The sequence below is a fragment of the Camelus dromedarius genome, chromosome 6 (assembly GCF_036321535.1).
Source record: "Camelus dromedarius isolate mCamDro1 chromosome 6, mCamDro1.pat, whole genome shotgun sequence".
NCBI lineage: Eukaryota > Metazoa > Chordata > Mammalia > Artiodactyla > Camelidae > Camelus > Camelus dromedarius.
This window is the reverse complement of record NC_087441.1, coordinates 54,129,783-54,152,302: the sequence shown is the minus strand read 5'-3', so window position 1 is coordinate 54,152,302 and position 22,520 is coordinate 54,129,783. Positions and strand designations below refer to the sequence as shown.

The 22,520-nt window shown below is 38.1% G+C and overlaps 1 protein-coding gene across 6 annotated transcripts in view; it reads right to left on the bottom strand.

The window, feature by feature from the left end:
• The window catches only part of GPR63 (G protein-coupled receptor 63), a 115,626-nt gene that overhangs the window by 34,892 nt on the left and 58,214 nt on the right, over nucleotides 1-22,520 (bottom strand). For 5 of the 6 annotated variants that reach the window (XM_064486833.1, XM_064486835.1, XM_064486836.1 and 2 more), the window contains one exon: nucleotides 22,231-22,359. The exons of the other annotated variant lie outside the window; for it this stretch is intronic. The gene's annotated coding sequence lies outside the window, so the exon portion shown is untranslated. The remainder of the gene's footprint in view (nucleotides 1-22,230; nucleotides 22,360-22,520) is intronic. 6 annotated transcript variants of the gene reach the window in all.

The window sequence follows — 22,520 nt, the reverse complement described above, 5'->3', positions numbered from 1 at the left end:
AAAAGTATCTCTGGAATTATATATACAAAATAAAATATAAATATATATATAATACATATAGAATAAAATGGCTCAGACCATAAAACTATCTGAAAAGCAGAGAGATCAACCTCGCAAATACTTACATAAAAAGACTTATGAGCTCTAGATGAAGCAACTACAGGCAAGATATTTAAGCTTTCTGAACCCCAGTTTCTCCATCTATGAAATACATATGAATACTATAAATATTTATAAAATTATGGGCATAACACATACGCTAGAGCAAGATATAGCACATTAATCTTAGGTGGTAATACGCTACCCTTTTATTGTTGGTTTCCCTAAGTATAAGACATGAAATCTAGCTAAGTCATGGAGTGAAGAATCAGAAAACATTCCTCGATTCCTTCAGAATAATTTTCTCTCCCCACAGTGTAATCACTTCAGCATGTCATTCCATTGACATATGCTCTGAATATCTGAATAACCAGAATATCAATGAAGTTCCCGTGTTGGGATTCTACAAAAATGAAAATTGAAGCTGTGACCTGTTCTTTTTTCATTTCGTTAACTTCTGAATAAAAGCCTATCCTCCTGATCCACAGGACAGCTAGGACTGTTAGTTTCATTTCTTTTTCCAAAACTGAATAAAGCCCACCTGAGCCTTCACAGCAACAAACAAAAATTAGGTTTTGAATTGAAAGTATATCTGAGGGTGTGTGGACTCATCCAACGCTTGACACGTTCTCCAGAGACAGAATCACAGAGGAAGCACAGAGGAGGACCTTGTTACCAACCTGGCAGACAGAAAAAGGACACAAGATTTGCCGCTGATATCATCTAATTCGTGGACCTGATGATGCTTTAAGAGGACTAAAATTTCCGAAGTTGAAAAAGACTGAGAAAACAGAACAAGCATCTCAGGTGTCCTTGACAGCTGACGAGCACATGCAGTGCTCTGAGTAAGGGTCTTCTGCACAGTGACACGCACACCCTGCAGAACCACAGTCAGTGCAGAGACCAGCAGGGGAAGGCAGGCACAGAGTTTGGTCTTACACAGTTGTTTTTTAAAAGAAACTAAAACAGAGATTTACGTTTATGGACCTCTCACTGATGCACTCTGAACTGAAGTAGATAAACATTTGTGGGTGATGAAAAATAAAAGTACTTTTCTTCTCATCAAGGGTCCAGAGGTCCCAGGGGGAGAAAACAGCAACATATTTTATTAGAAGAATGGCAAACAAATAACTTCCTCCTTCCCAGAAAAATAATTGGTATGGGGGGAAAACACAATGAAGCATGTGTTAATAATGTAAAAGTTAGGTTCTAAAATGACTCCAGCTTCCATCAGACAGCAAATTATTAATGATTTTCCTCTATATTATCAGAGAAAAATCTGGGAAAGAATTCAGATGTATGTTTTCTATCCATCAAATACTATTCATGAATTTACTTTGTGTATCAATGAGAGCTTTGCCACATTCTGGATGAAGGCAGCTAATTAATTCATCTTTTCCCATGATTGTTTTCCTTTTTCCTTCAGCCTTCTCTTTGGTTCAGTTATCCTCTCCCCCAGATAAGAGCATTCTATTCCCCCAAAGTTCTGCAAACCTCCAGATGGTCCTGGTGATGCTTCTATCTGGAGCTATGTTTTTGTCCTTGAAACGAAGGGTGATCCAACACGTGGTTTTGTTTCTTCACTTCCTTCCTTGCTTGTTTGTTTGTTTTCATAACATGTTGAAGTCGGTTTTCACACTAAAGCCAACTGGATTTCCCCTTTCTTTTGAACTTTGCTTCTCTTTCCTACAACTCTTTTTATTGCATCTGTGTGTACAGCTGAAGTATTATAAATACTGTTCATATCAGGTGTAAGAATGGGCTACAAACTTCCAATATACTGTCTAACAATAAGACCCTATGAAAATTTAAACTTGTCTCCCTAAACCCTACAGTCCCTCGAACAGCTTTCAATGATCTCTTGATAATTTACTCTGTTATAAAATGAGAACTATGAAAGCTTGTCTAGCCTGAGCCTGCAAGTAACATCATACACACAGAACCAGAGCTTGGGCATCATTCTACCCTGGGTTCTCAACCCTGGCTGAGTATCCAAACCACCGGAGCAAGCTTTAAAATACTGCTGCTTGAAAGCCCCATCCCGGCTTGATATTTCTCAAAGCTCCTCAGACGGTTTAATGGGCTGTCGGGACTGAGAGCCGCGGTCTTCTCCACCAGTCATTAGCAGCCAAACTGAAGCCCAGGCAGGCTCACTCACTAACCCACCTGCATAAGATACAAAGCAGCAAAGAAAGGATTGCAGATCCAGGCTTTCATGCGGGGATCTTTCAACTACAAGGATTGACAGGATTGCAAAAGGTTTCCTGAGCACAGTCCATGGTCTGAATCTCTTTCAACTTAGCTCAGCCCGGAACCAGCTATGTAATTTGCAAGCCCTAGTGCAAAGTAAAATAAAATAAAAAATGTGAAGTCCTTTTTTCATAAATTATGAGGAACTTCAAAAAGTTGGCAGCAGAGATTTAAACCAAACTCAAGGCCCTTCTAAGAGCAGGGCCCGATGTTACCACATAGGATATACCCATGAAGCCAACCCTGGCCCCGGTTTTGAAGCTGTCCTGTGTTCAGTAACAAGAGAAGTCAAAAAAAAATTTTTTTTATTCCTCAGCTATAAATTGGGAAATCATGCTGATCAAGTCTTTGACTTTGTTTTGTGTGTGTGCTTATTTGTTTATTTATTTATTTTTCATGCAGGAGCTCTCAGGAGACTTCAGTAAGCAGTGGGAAACTGGGCTAGATCTCTCTGGAAGGGAAGCCACAGAATGCCCTCAGCAGCTGAGAGGTGGAGAAGGGAGACTTTACCCACTGGGTCCTATTGCCTGTTGGCCCTGTAAGGGGTTAACCCCATGGACTTGCCAGACTGCATGTGGGAGCATCTGGAGAGAGACCGGATGCCTCTGTTGGGTGAAGCCTATGAAGCTGGCTGCCCCAGCAGGGGCTCGAGTGGCAAAGAGGCCCGGATACCGAGACCCTCCAAGCCAGGACTCAGCCAGCGGTATGCCCCAGCTGATTCCAGCTAAAACTCTTTACTCCCCAAGAATACCTATTAACATCTCTCTGGACACATGTGCTGTCTACAGAGCCCGGGTTGGAACAAAGTAGAGGAACTATTATTACAGTTAGATAATCCTTTTCGAAGAAATCACACGCTGGGAAAATCAAGTTAGGTGTTGGAAAGACCAAAGGAATGATTAGAACGTAGAGAATGAAAGCCCGCATCCTGCTGAAGAGCAGTGACTGTTCTGAATGTCCCCCCACAGGTATAAGCATGAGTCAGCCAGCTGACTGGCTCGGTGCCAGCTCTCCTGAAATCCTTTAATGTACATCCAGAGCGTCTTCATGGGGCTATCATTTGTTATGCCATATAAATCAGACATTTTTCAAATGAATGCTAGATGAAACAGAAGATAGCACTTTCTGCCTGCAAACTGGTAACACTAAAAGGTTTTAAGTGAACTTGGCTACAGCTAACAACTACACAGAGAGAACTCATTTCCTTGTTTGAGACAATTCTAAACACATGCATTCTTGGTCACTGAGACTGCTGGCAGTCGTTTGCACAGGCATATTGTGAATAAATGTCTTCTTACTATATTTATTTAGCTGTGACAGCAGACTCAGAGTAATCTTAGCATTGAGATGAAAAACTCCCTAAATATGTTTGGTGAAAGTATTCCTATAGACATGATGCAATTAACATGGAAAAACAGCAAAACAAAAACAAAAAATCTTTATATAACTAAGGCCTAATTTCTACTTTTACTTAAGAACTCTCTATGTTAATTTTCTCAAAAGCTTGCTATTAAAAAAATTCTTTTCAAATATCTCTACATCGCATCCTCCATTTTCTCTGTCAATTGGGCAATATTTATTCAGTGGTGTTGATGTCCAGAGCCCCGAACCTGATTGTGTATGTCAGCAAGATGTTTGTATATTTAGAAAAGCACAAAGAACTCTGTCTCCCAGGAAAGCTATAATTGAAATATCAAAATGACAAAATGTCCTGTACTGTACAACATTTTTAGAAGGTTTTCAAAAATCATATTCAGCTTAAGAGCAATTCAAGTCCTTAGACAAAAAAGGTTTTCATCATAATTTTCAAAATGTAATTGTCTTACTCAAATGTTTATTTGTCACTAGAAAACATGGCTTTAAATATTTAGTTTTCCATCTGTTTTAAAAATATGACCACCCACAAAGGCTGTATGTTGCCAGTTTTCCCCACACTCCTTTTTATTGCCACACTTTTTTTCCTGCTTATAAACCCAGAAAACTTCACACAAAAACAGCTCAATGGCATGGACCTACAAAGCAAAATAATTTTAAAACCAGTGTAAATGTGTATGGAAAAAAAACTGCACAAGGTATTCCACTGCTATATTATATTTAAATTTACTCTTAGATACAGGATTTTAATAAAATTATTTTATATCAATCAGGGTTTAAAGGCCTCAAATGAGCAGGAATTTTCTTGACTATAAAAGATGAAGGTCATGGTAAAAACCTTGAACATAACATACCTGAAATTTATATCCTTTATACCTCATTTTATTTTGGTATTTCATACTTCCTCTTGGCGACATCCCTATTTGTCATTCAAAAAGATAAAACAAATATGCTAGAATTCTCTTCCCGAGCCTGGGTTACTCTCAACCCAGCAAATGATAAAGTTTCTTTACCTCAGTTACCTAATCTATAAAACTAGAATGTTATGCCAAATACCTCTATCTTCTTTAAATGTCAGTTAAATGCAGTTTTAAAGTAGGCCTTCTTGTGATAGAGATGGCCTGAAAACCTTCCCCTATGTTCCCTGTTAGGACAGCTGATTGAACACTTATATCTTATTTCACTTCTCCAAACTTCATTAAAACTACAGTAAATGTTTAAAGTAAAGGAGGCTGCAGACATGAGGCAGAGTGAAGAGCGCCAACTATAGGCAGATGAAGTAACTTCTTTGAACCCACTGAAAGTTGACTGCAGACCCCACATTTTCTCTGATTACACTCAGCCCCCAAAGATCCCAGCAGCTGGGCACTCATTGTAGGAAGCTGACTTTCTCAAAGGAAACACCTTAGAGAGTTCCCTGACAACAGACTCACTCAGGGTCAAATTTGAAATTCAAATATGAAAATGGCATTCATGCATTTAAAATCCCTAATCATCTTTTATTCCTTCACTGTAAATCATGAGTAGACAATTAAGGACTACTAAGTATCTAAGCAAAGTCTCAAACAAGGATAGAAGAGATCAAAACAAACAACCTGTCAAGAACAACTATGAGGAAACACAATCTAGGCAACCATTATGGATAATCTCAGAGACATAAGACAAAATGCTGCATTCATGAAACAAGAACAGGAGGACATTTAAAATGAAAAGGAAAAAACTTCAAATTTAAAAATATTCTAGCAGAATTTTTTAAACTACTGTTGAAACCTTACAAGATATTTTGAGTAAATACCCCAAAGTAGAGCAAAAAGACAAAATAATGAAAAATAAGAAAGAAAAAAATAAGAAAAGTAAATATTAACTTTGATCAAGTGGGCTTTATTCCAGGGACACAAGGATGGTTCAATATTTGCAAATCAATCAATGAGATACACCACGTTAACAAAAGGATGGCTAAAAATCACCCATGATCATCTCAATAGTTGCAGAAAAAGCATTTGACAAAATTCAACATCCAATCATGATAAAAACTCTCATCAGAGTTGGTATAGAGGGACCATATCTCAACATAATAAAGGTCACTTACGGCAAACCCACAGTGGACACCATACTCAACGGTGAAAAGCTGAAAGCCTCTCCTCTAAATTCACCTTTGCCACTTCTATTTAACATAGTATTGGAAGTCCTACCCACAGCAATCAGAAGAAAAAAAAAAGAAAGAAACAAAAGGCATCCAATTGAAAGGGAGGAAGTAAAACTGTCAACATTTGCAGATGACATGATACCATATATAGAAAACCATAAAGCTTCCACCAAAAAAAATGAGAACTAATAAATAAATTCAGGAAAGTTGCAGGATCCAAGATCAATACACAGAAATCTGTTGTTTGTCTACACACTAATAATGAAACAGAAAGAGAAAGCAAAAAATAATCTTGTTTAAAATTGTATTAAAAAGAATAAAAATACCTAGGAATAAAAAACTTAACCAAGTAGGTGAAAGGCCTATACTCTGAAAACTAAAACACTGATGGAGGAAACTGAAGATGATGCAGATGAATAGAAAGGTATCCTTGCTCTTGGACTGGAAGAATTAATATTGCTAAGATAGCCATACTACCCAAAACAATCTACAGATTTATGCAATACCTATCAAAACTAACCCATGACATTTTTCACAGTACTAGGACAAATAACCCTAAAATTTATATAGAACCAGAAAAGACTCCAAATTGCCAAAGCAATCTTGAGAAAAAAAGAACAAAACTGGAGGCACCACCCTCCCAGACTTCAGACTATATTGCAAAGATACAATAATTAATACAGCATCGGACTAGCCAAAAACAGACATGTAGTTCAATGGAGTAGAATAGGGAGCCCAGAAATAAACCCACACATGTATGCTCAATTAATCTACAACAAAGGAGGTAATATACAATGGAGAAAAGACAGTCTCTTCAGTAAGCGATGCTGGGAAAACTGGACGGCCATGTGTAAAAGAATGAAATTTGAACTTCTGTCACACAAAACATAAAAATAAACATAAATCAAACTCAAAATGCATTAAAGACCCAAATGTAAGATCTGAAACCATAAAACTCCTAGAAGGGAACATAGGCAAAACACTCTTTGACATAAATTGCACCAATATATTTTTTTGGATCTGTCTCCTAAGGCAAAAAAGAGAAAAGCAAAAATAAACTAATGAGAACTAATTAAGCTTAAAAGCTTTTACACAGCAAAGGAAACCATCAACAAAATAAAAAGACAATCTATGGAATAGAAGAAAATGTTTGCAAATGGTTTGACCAATAAGAGGTCACTATCAAAATCATAAATAGCTCATACAGCTCAATATCAAAACAAAACAAAACAAAACAAACAAACAAACAAAAAAACAACCAAACAATACAATCAAAAGATGAGCAGAAAACCTGAATAGACATTTTCCCAAAGACATATGGATGGCTAATAGGCATATGAAAAGATGCTCACCATCACTAATTATTAGAGAAATACAAATCAAAATAGCAATGAAATACATCACTTCAAACCTGTCAGAATGACTATCATCAAAAAAATCTACAAATAACAAATGTTGGTGAGAATGTGGAGAAAAGAGAACCCTTTTACACTATTGGTGGGAAAGTAAGTTGGGGCAGCCACTATGGAAAACAGTATAGAGTTTCCTCAAAATACTAAACATAAAACTACCATATGATCTATCAATTCCACACCTGGGTATATATGTGGAAAAAGGAAAACACTAATTCAAAAAGATACATGCATCCCAATGCATGTATACACTATATACATGCAGCACTATTTACAATACGGAAGCAATCCTAGTGTCCATCAACAGATAAATGAATCAAGAATATGTGGTATACACACACACAGGCACACACACACTGGAATATTACTCAGTCACAAAAAAGAATGAAAAAAATTTGCCATTTGCAGCAATGTCGATGGGGCTAGAGAATATTATGCTTAGTGAAATGAGTCAAACAGAGAAAGACTTACTGTATGATATTACTTCTAAGTGGAATCTAAATAATAAAACAAATGAATATATAGCAAACAGAAACAGACACACAGATACAGAAAACAAACTAGTGGTTACCAGTGGGGCAAGGGGAGAGGGAAAAGGCAAGATAGGAGTAGGATTGAGAGATGCAAACTACTATGTACAAAATAGATAAGCAGCAAGGATATATTGTACAGCACAGGGGAATTACAGCCATTATCTTGTGATAACTTTTAATGGAGTATAATCTGTATATATACTGAATCACTATGTCATATACCTAAAAGTTACATAATATGATAAATCAACTATTCTTCAACAAAAAAGTTAGAAGGAAAAAAAATGAAGACAGAAGATTGTATAACTTTCCACGGAGGCAGGAAGGAAAACAAGGATCATGTTAAAAGATGAGGAATCAAGTGGCTTTGAAGTTCTCAGCAGCAACACCAATAGCAATAGATCAGCACCGTCAAAGTTTTGAAGGCAAATAATTTCCAACCTAGAATGCTATACCACCAAGTTGCCAATCATATATGAGGGTAGAATAAAAACATTTTTAGTACTTTCTTGGTATCAAAGTATTTGTCACCCATGACCCCATTCTTAAGAAGTCCCTTAAGGACGTACTTCACCACAATGAGAAAGAAAAGCCAAGAGAGAAGAAGACATGGGACGCAGGAACCAGGAGCTATAATACAGGAGAACAGTGAAGGGAAGCACAAGGAAGGTAGTAAAGGAAGACCTTAGCATCTCAGCTGTGACTAGGTGTGACTTGAGAGACAAACAAGAGCTGAAGTCAACGAGATACCCATTGCTACGTCTTTTTAATCTGAGGCAGAATGTACAGATGAGCCTGATCCAGATTTTTATCCAGGCTTGGCATGAGCATGTACTGAGGAAGTTCTCCTGCCCTGCACTAGGTTCTGCTGCAGGGGTCAGCGAAGACACCCATTTCCCCCTACAGAAACACTCTTCTCTGACTTACTCCTGAGAGCTAGAGACAGACCATGGTGAGTACAAAAACAAAAACAGAGCAGCCCTTTCCTGCTGAACATATCTTTGCTAGACACCAGTACTGACCTCTAGTTGCTTCAAGTATATGAGAGAATGTACAGGAATATTCTACGGTATGTGGTGCCTACCATTCATTATACAACCCAATAAACTGGAATTACTGGTTATATATCACTCTTAGAGCTTGGTTACTACACACTCATCCTTAAAAAACGAACCTATTCTAGGGGGTACTGACAAGTCAGGTTTCTAATCCTTTAAAAAGACCGAGGCCACTTTCTGATAAGTTCATCAAAGAAATAGTCGTGAGAGGAGCCCAGACCAGCAGCTTCCCGTGATGTCTTCTGAGAGTCCCATGACTTTTCATCTGAAACCTCATCTAAGACTTAACTCCATTATTCTACCTCATCTATATCAAAAACAACAAACCAGCCAAACAAATACCCTCTCTGAGATTAGGGAGAATGGTGTAATGGTGAAACTGTCATAAGAAACACTTAACCTGTGTTGAGTGGGGAAAATGCATATTATGGCCACTCATAGATAAGAGAATGAAATATCTCTCTGTGAAGACTTCCTAAGACCACCAATGTCCCCTGAACCACTGAGAATAGAAATGCTAAGAATTCTTCCTGCTCCTTACATCGGTTAGCTTTCATGGCAGACAACACTCCCTTACAGGAGCTAATCTTACGTGAATGAGAGACAAAGAAGAAATTACAACGAAGTTTTTTGTGTCTGGTTCATTTATTTTGCTTTGCTTGTTTGTTTGTTTAATTCTAGTGATGAGAAAAGGGAATTGAATTTCTAGAAGAGGCCTTATTTACATTTAAAAAACAAACATGGAGAGATGGGGGAAGGCAAATAAAGGTGGATAATAAATATGGAACAAAGGTAATCAGCAGGTTTCAGAAACCAAGTCAAATGCACTAAGAAGATTTGGTTCTGAAGAAATGCTCATTTCCTCATTAACAGGTATGACAGCAAAATTCTGATGGCTTTCCTGGAAAAACTCTATTTCCAACAACTACTATGATTGTCATTACTACTTAGTCATATTTCTCCTTTTATACAGTTAGAAAATATTTTCCTCATTCAGCATTATAGTCTGAGTCATTGATGGAACATTTTGCTTTTATTCAGAAATACAAGAGCTAGGTGTCTCCAACTTTAAATGATAGTCATAAGCATTAATCAGTAGATTATTACTTAAATAAGGCTAGTAGACATGTCAAAATTTCCGTGACTTCTTTCTTCACTATATAAACAAAGTCTTTTTCAGAAACAAAAGCACCTGTAAAGAGAGCGTGAACAAGGCTAAGTGGCTTTCTAAGAACCGTGTTCTTGTTGCCTGGTTGCATTTCATGCTGCCCACCTGCAACTGCGCGTGGTGTCAGCAGGCCAAGAAATGATGTCAGAGTGCCAGGAAATGAGCTCCTCGGCAGATGCTGTGAAAAAAGTGATAAAGAGCTGTTGCTGTAACACTTCGCTGAAGACAATTACAACAAGCCCCTTTCATCACGGAATCTGTTCCAATGCTATGTTCATGCACGTCAGAAGGCCCTGATAAGTCCACCTTTTATTCCAATATTAATGAAAACAATAGGAAGAGGCTATAAATTAGATTTGCCAAACTATTTTCTGCAGCAGTCAGAATTCGTTTAAAATGACAGAGAGTCTGTGCTTCAAGACTCTGGGGAAAAAGAAATAGAAATCACAAGTACGTTCCTCTTTTAACCCTCATCTATCAGACCAGACTTCATTTTTATTTCTGCCTTCTATTCCTCCCCACCCCTTCCCCATTTGTCTGCACAGTGATGCCTTTCTCTGAGTAAGAAATGCAGATGAAATATTCAGATAATTGGAATTCTACTGGCCATCACCCTATAAGATTCTGAGCCTTACAACAGGAACACAGTTCAAGATCAGATTCTCACATTTTCTTAGTGGTTACTTGCTGTTCCAGTGACTACTATTCACTCAGAAGTTTTAGAGTGTTTGGTCACAGTAATAATAAAGGTGTCTTGGAGCCCACTTATACATAGACTGTCCTGGTTCACACAGGTTCTCAAATAAGAACAGTCAGTTAGGACTCTGCAGCAGGAGGATGTGATCACCACTCTGTGCCGTCCAAAAGAGGAGAGTCCAGTAATAAGCGAGACATGATCAGGAATCCAAATAACACATAAAGGGAGAGAGGACTGGCCTCTACCATGCTCTCGATATGGCCTGTGAAAGAATGAGACTTAGTTTCTTCCTGTTGATCTTTGAAAGCTCCTGAGGCCATGCTGAAACCACTGAGTCTCAAACACAAAAGTTGAGAGTGGTTTTCTCTATCTCTGTCTCTCTCTCGATGTGTATGTGTATGTGTGTATGTACATATATACACATACACATACATACATATGTTTATACATACACACATATACATATACACATAGATCAAACTCTGATTTACTCAGGTATTTCATCTGTTTCCTTTGACATTTTCCCCAGGTTCTATCAGAAGTTTTACAATATCTCTAAAAGCTTGGGAATAGCAAAGAAGACATAGGAACTATGCTTAGTCAAAGTTAGCTTTCTAAGAACAAACAGAAGCGCGTCTAGAGAACAGTTACTGCTGCTCTGACCACAGCAGCTACTAGGGAAGATTACTCATTATTATCAACCTTGCATCATCACACAACTCCCCCTCCCTCCTCCTGTAACAAACTCAGGCTCTCAATAATTTATCTTGGGTAGAGGGGAGAGGAGTTAAATAATGTAATTACTTATGCAAATCAACTCCCATTGGCTTTTTAAAGATCATCTACTTATAAAATAATATTTGGAGTATATTTACAGGTAAATCACTGGGCTGGGGTGCTCTAAGTCTTCACCGGACGTAAACAAGCTAAGATCCATTTCTTACTCTGCAATTGATATGCTTCCTAAGTAGTCAAGAGCCGTTTACATTCTCACCATTGCCACTGTCCTCATTCTGAAAATTCCATTTGAATTCACACGTCTACAACATCTTTGGAGTAGACAAACCCACTGATCAGAACAAACAGATGGCATCAATAACATAAGAATTTTCTATACAACTGTCTGATCTTGGGTTGATTATTAGCAGCGGCCTAATTACTTGACAGAATAAGACAAATGGTTGGTTAGAAAGCAGGCAACCCAGATGTCTACGAAGTGTCAGAATCACCAGTGAGGATGCTTGGAAGGAAGACTACAGTTGACAATTAAAAAAATAAAAACCAAAATATTTGCTCAGGGTCCACCATATGTGGGTAACTAGGCTGTATTTGAGAGTGTTGAGGAAGTATAATTAAAAATCGAATTTTTCCCAGCCCAGAAATCCTCTTCACAAAGGTAGCAGAGAAAGAATACACTTTATCCAGAGAAGAAACAAATTTCTCCTATTTTTATGACAGGAGGTAGCTTTGCAACTTGGAGCAAGGTGTCCACTGAAGCTGGGCTCTTACCCTCCCTCAGAAACCGGGGAGAAGCCATCTGCTTGATGTTTACATTTCAGAGAGACGGCTCCCCAAACCTTGAAAAGGACGTTCTTGGGTCATAAATATCATAAATTTAATGAAAAAGCCTATCTAGTCTCCAAAAAGATATACATACTTTTCAAAGAGAGGAGGAAGTACTCACAGTTTTCCAAAGTAAATGCTCTAGGAAAAAGTAGGAGGGAGAAGTTTCTTCTCTTACTTTCAATAAAATTAAGCTTCTTATTTTCAATTTTTATTTGTCCTTGAAAGAGTAATTCTCACCACAAACTCCAGTTTCATCCAGTATCTTCTTACTATCATATGGATCTGAATTTTGTTCTCTAAGTCACATGTCTTCAGCCCTTCCCACTCACACCTTTGCAATGTTCGCTTGCCTTGGGGGTTTCATGCTGCTGGCCAAACGCAGCAGTTGGCCGTTGGCAGTTTCCAGTATGAAGAAGGATAATGTAGTCACTTACTCAGAGACTGGGCAAATGATTGGCTGTTGGAGTGTCCCACATGTAGCTGGAACAAGAGTCTGTAGAGTGTTCCAAGTGTTGGGGAAATAAAATTAAAAACAAAATCTCTTCCCAACCCAGAAAATCTCTCCACAAAGACTGAACAGAAAGAAAGCAATTATTGAATAAGCTTTAACCAGGATGCATGCAATGCAAATCACAGGCAAAAGAGAATGCAAAAATAGAAAAAAAAATCTTAGTCTTTTATGCTTTTATATAGCTAAGTGGATACAACCCAGGACAATCATGTTCTCAATATAAAATTACTAATTTTCTCTTATCCTTATGACCGGAGGTAAAGTTTACAATCTGGAGGTGACAACTGAAGTTAGGCTCCCAGTCTCCCAGGAGACTGGGAGGTCGGGTAGTGGGCAGTAGTTTCTTCAGTAATACATTCTGGAGAGATGGCTTTCAGGTCCTTGAAGGAACATTCTTAAATTGCCAGACTAGCAAGAGGCTTATTTAGCATTTAACCTTTTGAAGGAAGGTGAAGACACTGGAGGGACGGGCTGTATAGCACATCTAGGGAGGCTGGGCCTGTGATTTCACAAAGAGCCTTATGGCCAAGCTTGGCAAAGAAGCAGTGGACTCTCCTGCCTTTGAAGGATTTTGTGAGCTTGGAAAAATGTGCACATTAAAGGTGACCAGTGAAGGCTGGAGACCACTGTTCTCTTTCCTAAATGTCTGTCATAATTTGAGATTCTTACGATCATTGCAAGATCCTGGATAAAAGGAGGAACATTTTCATTCAGAACTCAGATTGAATTTCTTGTGAGCCAGGGATGAGAAGAAAGGAACTCAAAGCAGAATTAAATTATTTTTTTAAGAATTTTTTTTAGTAAATATTTTAGTAAATATTTTTTTAGTAAATATTTTAGTAAATTTTTTTAGTAAAATGTGACATTCTTACACTAAATGTGGAGTATTCAACTTGCCACATTTACCTATTGTCTATTACATACACATCAGTCACTGTTCCCTGTAAACAAGGCCGTGGAGATCCCTATTGTCACGGAAATTACGGTGTACTAGGAAAATCACACAAGTAAACAGATGATTATCATCAGGATGGATAAGGTATGAAATGAGAAGAAGAGGGTGCTATGGCTGTTGCCTGAGGTCCATATGTGGGCTGTTAGGAAAGGTTTCCAGAGGTAGAGAAGTCTAAACTGAGACTCAAAAGAAAAATAAGAATTATCACCTGTAAGTGTAACAACCTAAAGGTACAACACAATGATGGATTTTAAATGATGACCTTCTGATTTAAAAATCTTTCAATTCTCCAAAATTATTTTTGCTAAAATAGGGAATTGTGGGCTAGATTTCCACTGAAATAGTTAGGCTTCATAGGGAAAAACTTTCATTATCTGGAAAATGCCTTTATTCATATCTCATTTCCTTAACAATGTCAGACAAAGTGCTCCTTTATTCATTTTCCAAATTCAGATTCAACTGCTAAGCCTTCAGGAAAAGTTCAAAGAATTACTTAGCACAAAGAGAAGACAAGTTACTGATTATGATTTTTCCATATTCTTTCATCCTTTATTCAACCAGTTTTTATTGTTTGCTTATAATACCTGGGTCCTCCACCAGGTGCCGGGGATAACAAAGTAAAAAATGACGAGTCTTTCCCCTCAAGGAGCTCACAGTCTAATTGAATAACAGATGTAGAGAGAACTAATTATGTTATCTGTGTGGATGAAAAATATTGCCAGCCATGTCAATAAACAAAGGATGCTGTGGCCATCACGTCATCATCAGCCACCGCCACCCTCGTCAGTGAGTGGAGGGAACTCAGGATGCAGATAAGCAGGCAGCCGAGCCTCTGCTGCCACCCACAACTGTGCCCCCTGAGGGAACTCAGAATGTAGAAGAACAGGATACTGGCCCTTAGAGAGCCAGGTGCATAACAAAGGAATGATCTCAATGAGCCCAGACTTTGGCCCCTTTCCATACATAGAAAAGAACTAATTCCTTTAACTTGAGATATCTGGTTTTCTTTAATTAATGGTAATCTTTTGATGTTCTGACTACCTGGTCTTTGTTGCAAAAATTCCTATACATCCTGGCTTCTCCCTTGCCTGGGTGGAACAGTCTCTGAGAGCAATCTGAGGGGCTGCCTCCTGGGCTAGAGTCCTCAGAAAGTCCATAGAACAAAACTGAATTCTCAACTTTTAGGTTGTGCGTTTGATTTTAGTCAACACCTGCAATGATCGACACTTCCCAAAGTCACACTATAATACAATTACAGGAAGGCTCTAACATCTTTCCATCAGCAGCAGACAGGAAACGCAAGCTTTAACAATTGACTATATCCCCTTGAGGCTGCTGCCTCTCAGGTCTCTTTCTCCAACTGCTGTACCGTGTCTGATTGGTCCAGTGCTACTATTTCTGATCATATCCGTTTAAAGGTAGACTGCAACCTGCTCTTAACAGCGTATCTTCAGCTTTCCACCTCGCTTAAAGAAAAAAAGGGAATAACAGTCTCAAAAAAAAAAAAAATCACATGTGGATATAGTTTCTACTGAGAAATCTTTTTTTTTAAATTAATGCAATATTTCACCTCTGTTTTTAATATAAAGATGAGAAGAAATATGTATAGATCACTGCATTTCAAAATCATTCAAATGTCTTTAGCAGCTATTTTCCTAACAGCTCAGCCTAGAGAAATGAGGCATATTTCAGCCATTCACTGAATTATTTTATTCATCATATTCATAAAAATTTTCAGCAGAAGAAACTTAGAAGAAATTCTCAAAGGAGAATGCTTTATTCTTCCATTTAAAAGAATGGTAAATTCAACTTAAATGTGCTTAATTCATTGACTGGAAGCTAAGTAAAGTAGGTATTCTTAGATACCATAGATTCTTTAGTTGAGCTTCTTAAAGTTAAATATTAAGATGTACTGATTCTACACATCACAGGGAAATTAATCCTTAAATTGTAAATTTAGGTATAATTGCAACTAATTATTTTAATTGTATAATTGCCTAGCCTAAATGGGCTGCTTGCTATAGCTGTGTCGTCAGTAACTTTGTAATTAGATCTGTGTCTTGAGAAAAAACAATCCACCAACACCATGTTATTCACAAACAGAACTATTAAGCAATGAAATCAAATGAATATAAGTCCATGCAAATATGCTAAAATAACAATTCACAGATCGTAATGGTTCTTCAAAATCCCTAAGCTGGCTATTAAGATAATTATCTCATTCAAAACAAAAATAACTTTATGTCTTTTCAGATTATAAAATAATAAATGTTCAATTTAAATAATTTCCATGCAATTCAAAAATCTACTAAAAAATAAAATTGGTCTTAATGTCTTCACCTAGAAATAAGCACTAATATTTTCCTTGATATCTTCCAGATTTTTCTACTATCTATAGAGATATCTTTACAAAAACAATCATTTTTAAACAACATGCCTCATCTTGTTTCATTTAATTATACTACTAAAATACTTCGGTGTCTATACACACATTTTATCTTCTTTAATGTAAATTTCTTCAGTATATATTTTCCTTATTTATTTAACCAATTCACTTTTAAAGTTCACTTAGTTTTCACATTTCTTTTTTGATTATTATAAGAAATACTTTAATAAACATTCTTATTATACTTTTATGTGCTTTATTTACTTCATACATTTCTACATTGGAATTGCTGGGTCAAACGGGATGTGTAATTTAAAAGCTTTTGTTAAATACGTCCAGATTTTTCTCCAAAAGTTTATATCAGTCTATAGTCTCATTAAAATAGTGTACAAAATGGCCTTTTTCCTGACATTCTCACCAACCCTGGTTTTTATTGGTATTATTAATTTTTCCCACACTGGTTTTATTTTTTAAAGTTTAGGGAGGAATTGCAAAGAAGAGAGTTTGGGGATGATGGATGTGTTCATTTTCTTGATCATAATGTTGTTTCCCAGGAGTATACATGTCAAAGCTCACCAATTATATACTTCAAATACCTGCAGCTTGTGATATGTCATTTATACAAAATACGGCTGGAAAAATAGAAAAGGACTCAAAAAAAGGCAAGGCCAAAAAAATTGTTTGGTTCTATATTTCTTGGGTTATTAGAGAAGTTAGATGTATTCTAGGTGCTTATTGGCCATTAGGTAATTGTGCTTTTTATTGCAGACTTGTGTATTATCTTTATATATTAACATTAAATCTTTGTAAATTGACACAACATTGTAAACTGACTACACTTCAAATATATATATATATAGAATCTTTGTATGTTTTCCAATTTTGCTTATTTTGATTCTGCTGCATTTGATCACAAGAGGTTTCAAATATTTAAGTAGCTAAATCTACCAGTCTTTTTCTTGATTGTTAGTCCAGGGTCCTGTAGCCATGTTTCTGAAGCCATAACCTGTTCCTATATTTAATGTCAGGTACGTTTTGAAGGAGGTCTACCCACTATTTCCTGCCTGCTTTAGAAGCTCAAGCCAGAACCAAGGTGGGTTACAGAGGACACAGAAGCCACTCAGCCTTCTTTCAACCTTTCTTTTTCTAGGCAGCACAAGATCTCACGGCCCCCACAAAGAGTCACACATTTCACTTTACAAACAGTGCATATGTTATGTTGAATCATAAAATTGAAGTTATTTGACCATTTTTCTCATTGCAGCATTATTTTTTCTTTTTTTCTTTAACTGAAGTATAGTTGATTTACAATGTTAGTTTCAGGTGTGCAGCACTGATTCAGTTACACGTATATATGTATACACGTATCTATTCTTTTTCAGATTCTTTTCCATTATAGGTTATTACAAGACATTGAATGTAGTTCCCTGTGCTATACCGAAGGTCTTTGGTTTTTTGCCCATTTTTGACCGACAAAAAATGACCATTTTGCATGGTTCAGGTTAGCAGGCAGACTCAGGTACATGCAGGTGAGTTGGGGTCTGGATCACTCAGTAACATGAACCTGCAGAAAGAGCTGGCTTTCTTGGAGGCAAAGTCCCACGTGGAGAGAGTAGAGCTCCCACAACTGGGAGGAGATTTTGACCTGCGTACATACATGCTGGCAGTGTCGGCAGGGACAGAGACAGCAAGAATAGCTGCAGGTCTGCGGGACTGCCACTTGTCTCTGTGGCCAGGGCAAGCCTAACACAGGAGCTTCGGTGTACCGGCTTCTACATCGCTGATGCCCCAGCATCAGCTTCCCTTTTGTCCCATTTCCCAGCTGAAATCCGGAGAGAAGGGACGACAGGAAGTCATTTTAGTGCTGCCATCAAAGTTAGGACACTTATTCAAAAGCAAGGGAATTCAAAAGCAGAGGAAAGACCAGGTCTGGGGGAGACATAGCACACAGCAGAGGGTCCCTCAGGGTGCCGGCTGGAGACACAGCACCATAGTTGGAGCTCCAGTTTAAAAATGTATCCAGAAATAGAAATTGGATACATATGAGGAAACAAGAGGCACCGCTGTTCAGGAAAGCAAGGGTTATAAACCTGAAGAACTAAAGAATTCAACAGCAGGGAAATGGAGACAGCACAGATTGATGCAAGTTCTGGGTTTCTGTTGGGCTTGAAGAAATGCTGCAAAGAGCGGTTGGGAAGGTGAGGCCATCACCTTGGATGGGAGGGTTGCTACCCTCATTTTAGAAAGTACAGGAGCATAGGGACTGTATTCCTGAATAGGTGGCACTCAAGTTAGCACTGGCGGCAGAATGCAGAGATCAAAGAAAGATTCTGAAGGAAATTTCACGGGTTTAAAAAAACTCAGAAATAATACTATTGAGAGGCAGGGAGACTAAAATGTTTTAAACTTCAATAAAAGATAGTGTTTTAGATGACATTCTCTAACAATGAAGCAGTCTATGCGGGTGGTGGTTTTTTTGTTGTTGTTGTTTTTTTGAGGTGAAATGAGATAGTGTTACAGTTAATCTCCTCATGGGTGACTTCCACCAGCTGACTTTGAAAATCGTAAGAAGTGAATTTTAGATAATTGGAATGGATTTGGGGACAACCTAGCAAAGCTGAACCTAAGATCCTTTCTCTTTCTCATTCTTTTATTTTTTTTTCTATCAGTGTCTCTCCTGCCCCTCCCCAAATTGAACTTCTATCATTTTACTTTTTACCCCATGTATTAATCAAAGACATGTTCGCTTGCCATTATCTGATACATACTGCATAGCCAATGCAATCATGGCAACTGCCATACTCAGGTGAAGGCAAAAAACTGGTGCTTTTGACTGGACATCGTCTCTTCATGGTGTCAAAGTGTGACAGGTACGACTTCATAGAGCTTCGTGGCTCGTCGGGGAACTTCACGCAGAACCTAAGATTGGAAGCCCTGCTTCTGAGAAATCTATCTTTCAAATTAAATCTAAGACTGATCCCTCTCTACCTATAATAAACACTTGTTTCTGAAATTCGTCTTCACCACAGCCTTATAAGGTAGACATGATTATCCTCATCTTAAAGGGCAGGGACATTGAGATCCGTAGAAATCAAAATACTTTGCCATAGCTAATATGTGGTTTGTCTGAATGCAAATTACATACCTTTAGAGTCATTTATTCATTCAACAAATATTATTGAAGACCTAGGCACTGGGAATATATCACTAAATGAAGCAAATTTCTCGCCCACATGGAGAGTATATTCTGGTGGAATTCTATCTTAGCTAGAATATCACATTACATCCTAGCCGCACACTCCCACCCCCACCGCTCAGCAGTAGCTACTGGTCAGCATCTTCTCGGGAGGCACGAGGCACTGGTTGGGTTAGCAGCGTGAGCACTCGACCTTGATGGATCCGGTCAGGTTTTGTTTTGATTCTAGCTATTTCCCATGCTTGTGATTATCTTACCTTAGTTGGGATCAAAGGGCAAAACTGGTATCAGCCTGTGTAATACGGTTTTTCCTTCACAGAAACTTCATTTCCCTTCCCTCTGAAAACTAGAAGCCCAAGCCCTACTAAGATTCAGGGTACAAGAACACATTTTGGTTCAAAATTGTCATGAATCAGGGACTATTTTCAAACTATTAAAAATGGCCTGGCAAAGAAATGTTTGCGTTTACCATTGCTAACCTTACCTCTAGATTAGATTGACATAGTGGAGCCAAACATCACTGAACCCTCATTCCTCCAGTTGGAAGTGGAGGAGGAAATAAAATCAATAAAGAGTAATCACTCACTGCTCATATATCCTCATATATTGCTCTCTTCTTGTATAAATGCTCAGAGGAACAGCTGCTCAGTGGAGGCCTCTGCCAGAAGGCAGAACTTTGACACGCAGTTGACAACTGCCCTAAGGGTACACTAATTAACTGCACTTGGGGGTCCAAGAAAGCAAGCAGTGTTCTGCAGGAGCCATCAGTGTCCTGCCCACCTCCAGCATTGTCCACCCAGGGCAACAGGGTCCAGATCAAAAAAAGCCTCCAGCACGAGGAGCTAGCAGGTGCGGTCTTTTTTTTTTTTCTCTCTTGGGGTTTGTGTTCAGAGTATAATTTGTTGAAACACACTTGGATAAACAAAATAGGCTGTCTGTAAATTCAGCTAGCCCAGAAGACATTCTACACTAGCTCACAAATGTGAACACTCCCTCTGTTTAACTCACAAGTGTATTGTAAAAATTTAATGAAATAATTTTATTCGAAATGTTTGATACAAAATATGTTATGTAATATAAATTCTCATTAAATGCTTTAAGAAAACAGCAGTGTACAATCGGGCCACCCAAGATGGCTGTTCTCCTGCTCTCTGCACATCCCCTGCTCAGCCAGTGCCTGCTTCACCCACACCTACTCGCGTGACTGACCTTTCCTCTTACGCACAGACCTAATCAGTAATGCCTACAGACCTGCCTGCCCCAGCTAGTGATTGTTCCAATCTTTAAATCAGAACATTTCTACCATGACAGCTTATCAAAGGGGTGGTGAGGGGCGTGCTCCTTTTCTGGTTTCCCTGGTGACTGATGAGCCAACCTGACATCAATCCCCCCCATAAATGGTAACACCCCCCTCCAAGGAAGACTGATCCCACATCCTGCCTACCCTCTGCTGCACATGGGGGTGCCATTCCAGGACCCTTGCTTCGGATGTGTGAGATCCCCCGTCCATTAAACCGCTGACGTCTCTGTCACTGACTCTGGGCTCTTTCTTCAGTCTTGAGGCTGGGCAAGGACAGGGCTTGCTGGCCTGTGGGGTGCAGCCCCATACCAGTTACAGTTATTTAATCTATTAGATAAAAATGTTGAGCATAACATACAGCATGGCACAGGTACAATTTCTAGGTTAACATATATGGACAATGCTGGACCAGCACTCAAATGTCACCAGTCAAGAGACAGAAGGGGACAAGCAATACAAAGATCTTTAATCCACACTCTGAATATCCAATGTCTCAATTATAAAGACTGACTAACCTTGGAAAAAAACAAAATGACTGAGTGGGAGGAATTGCCTTTTACACAGCTACAAAATACCACCTTTTGATTAAATAACCACAGCCTCATTTCTTATATATTAATATTAACCACAATTCTTTAACTCTGGTGCAACTATGTCTCAAAGAATAAATACATGAATAAGAATAAAATTACAGTGATTATATTCATAATATAATCACAGTAGTAATTATGTTCAATTTATTTGGGAATTTGGAAAGCAATTTTAAAAGGAAATATTTTTAAACATCTCACATTCACTTCTGAAAATGAATCAAATGTTTTAAAGACATTTAACTGAGCAAGAGGGATCAAAAGAGCTTCGACACAGTGGTGTTCTTGAGCAACGATTTTTAACCGCCCAAGGGTTTTTCTCCTTAGTGTTTCATTTAATCCGTCCGTGGTTTAAAGATAGACTTTGCTCTTCACCTGGTTTATTGCCGCCTCAATGAGATGCTCTCCTCTCATTTCTACAACACACCTTTTGAATTTAACTAAGGAAGTTACCAGTCAATGATTTAAATATGATAAAATCTGCTTTGCTTGAAAGCATTCTGGGAGCTCGGTAAAAAGCAAAGACACTCCAAGTTATAGTTACCAGTCAATGAGCTAACCTTAAAATAGTTTTTAGATGAAGGTTAAAAATGTTATAAAACAGTACACATGTTTGGATAAGTTATGAGATCACGAGTCTTCTCATGAGTCCGAAAAATCCCTCTTTTCATGTTTAACACACTGTATGCTTAAGCAGCTGCTGGTTGATTGTAAAGGAGGATTATATACACTTAGGTTAATTCCCAGGTTTCTTGAGAAAGCTTATTCACACAGAGCACCAACCTGCATTGTAGATCAAGGACGGTTACAGATGTTCATTCAATAATTTCAGTATTAATACACTTCAAAAATCACATTGCCGGTCGTTTGCTACTGGAGATGAAGCCGCAATGACCAGGTTTATACCTGTGCCATTCTGTGTTTGTGCACATGTGTCTATAGAACAGATTCCCAGAAGTGAGCTTTCTGGGGCAAAGAGTATAACGTACCTATAATTTTGGTAGTGATTGCTAGATGATCTTCCACAGGTGCTGCAGCATTGTGCTACACTGGCCACCATCAGCGGTGTATGACTTAACGGATACACAGTGTTGTCAAAGCTGTAGATTTCTGCCAGTCTGGTAGATGAGAAACGGTATATTACATATTTCATTTTTATTTCTCATGTTATGAGTGTGGTTGAACACTTTTTCACATGCTTATGGCATTCCTATTATTTTCTGTTATCTATCTGCTCCTGCCTTTTAATTTTTCTGTGGGTCTTTAGAATTTTAAGGAC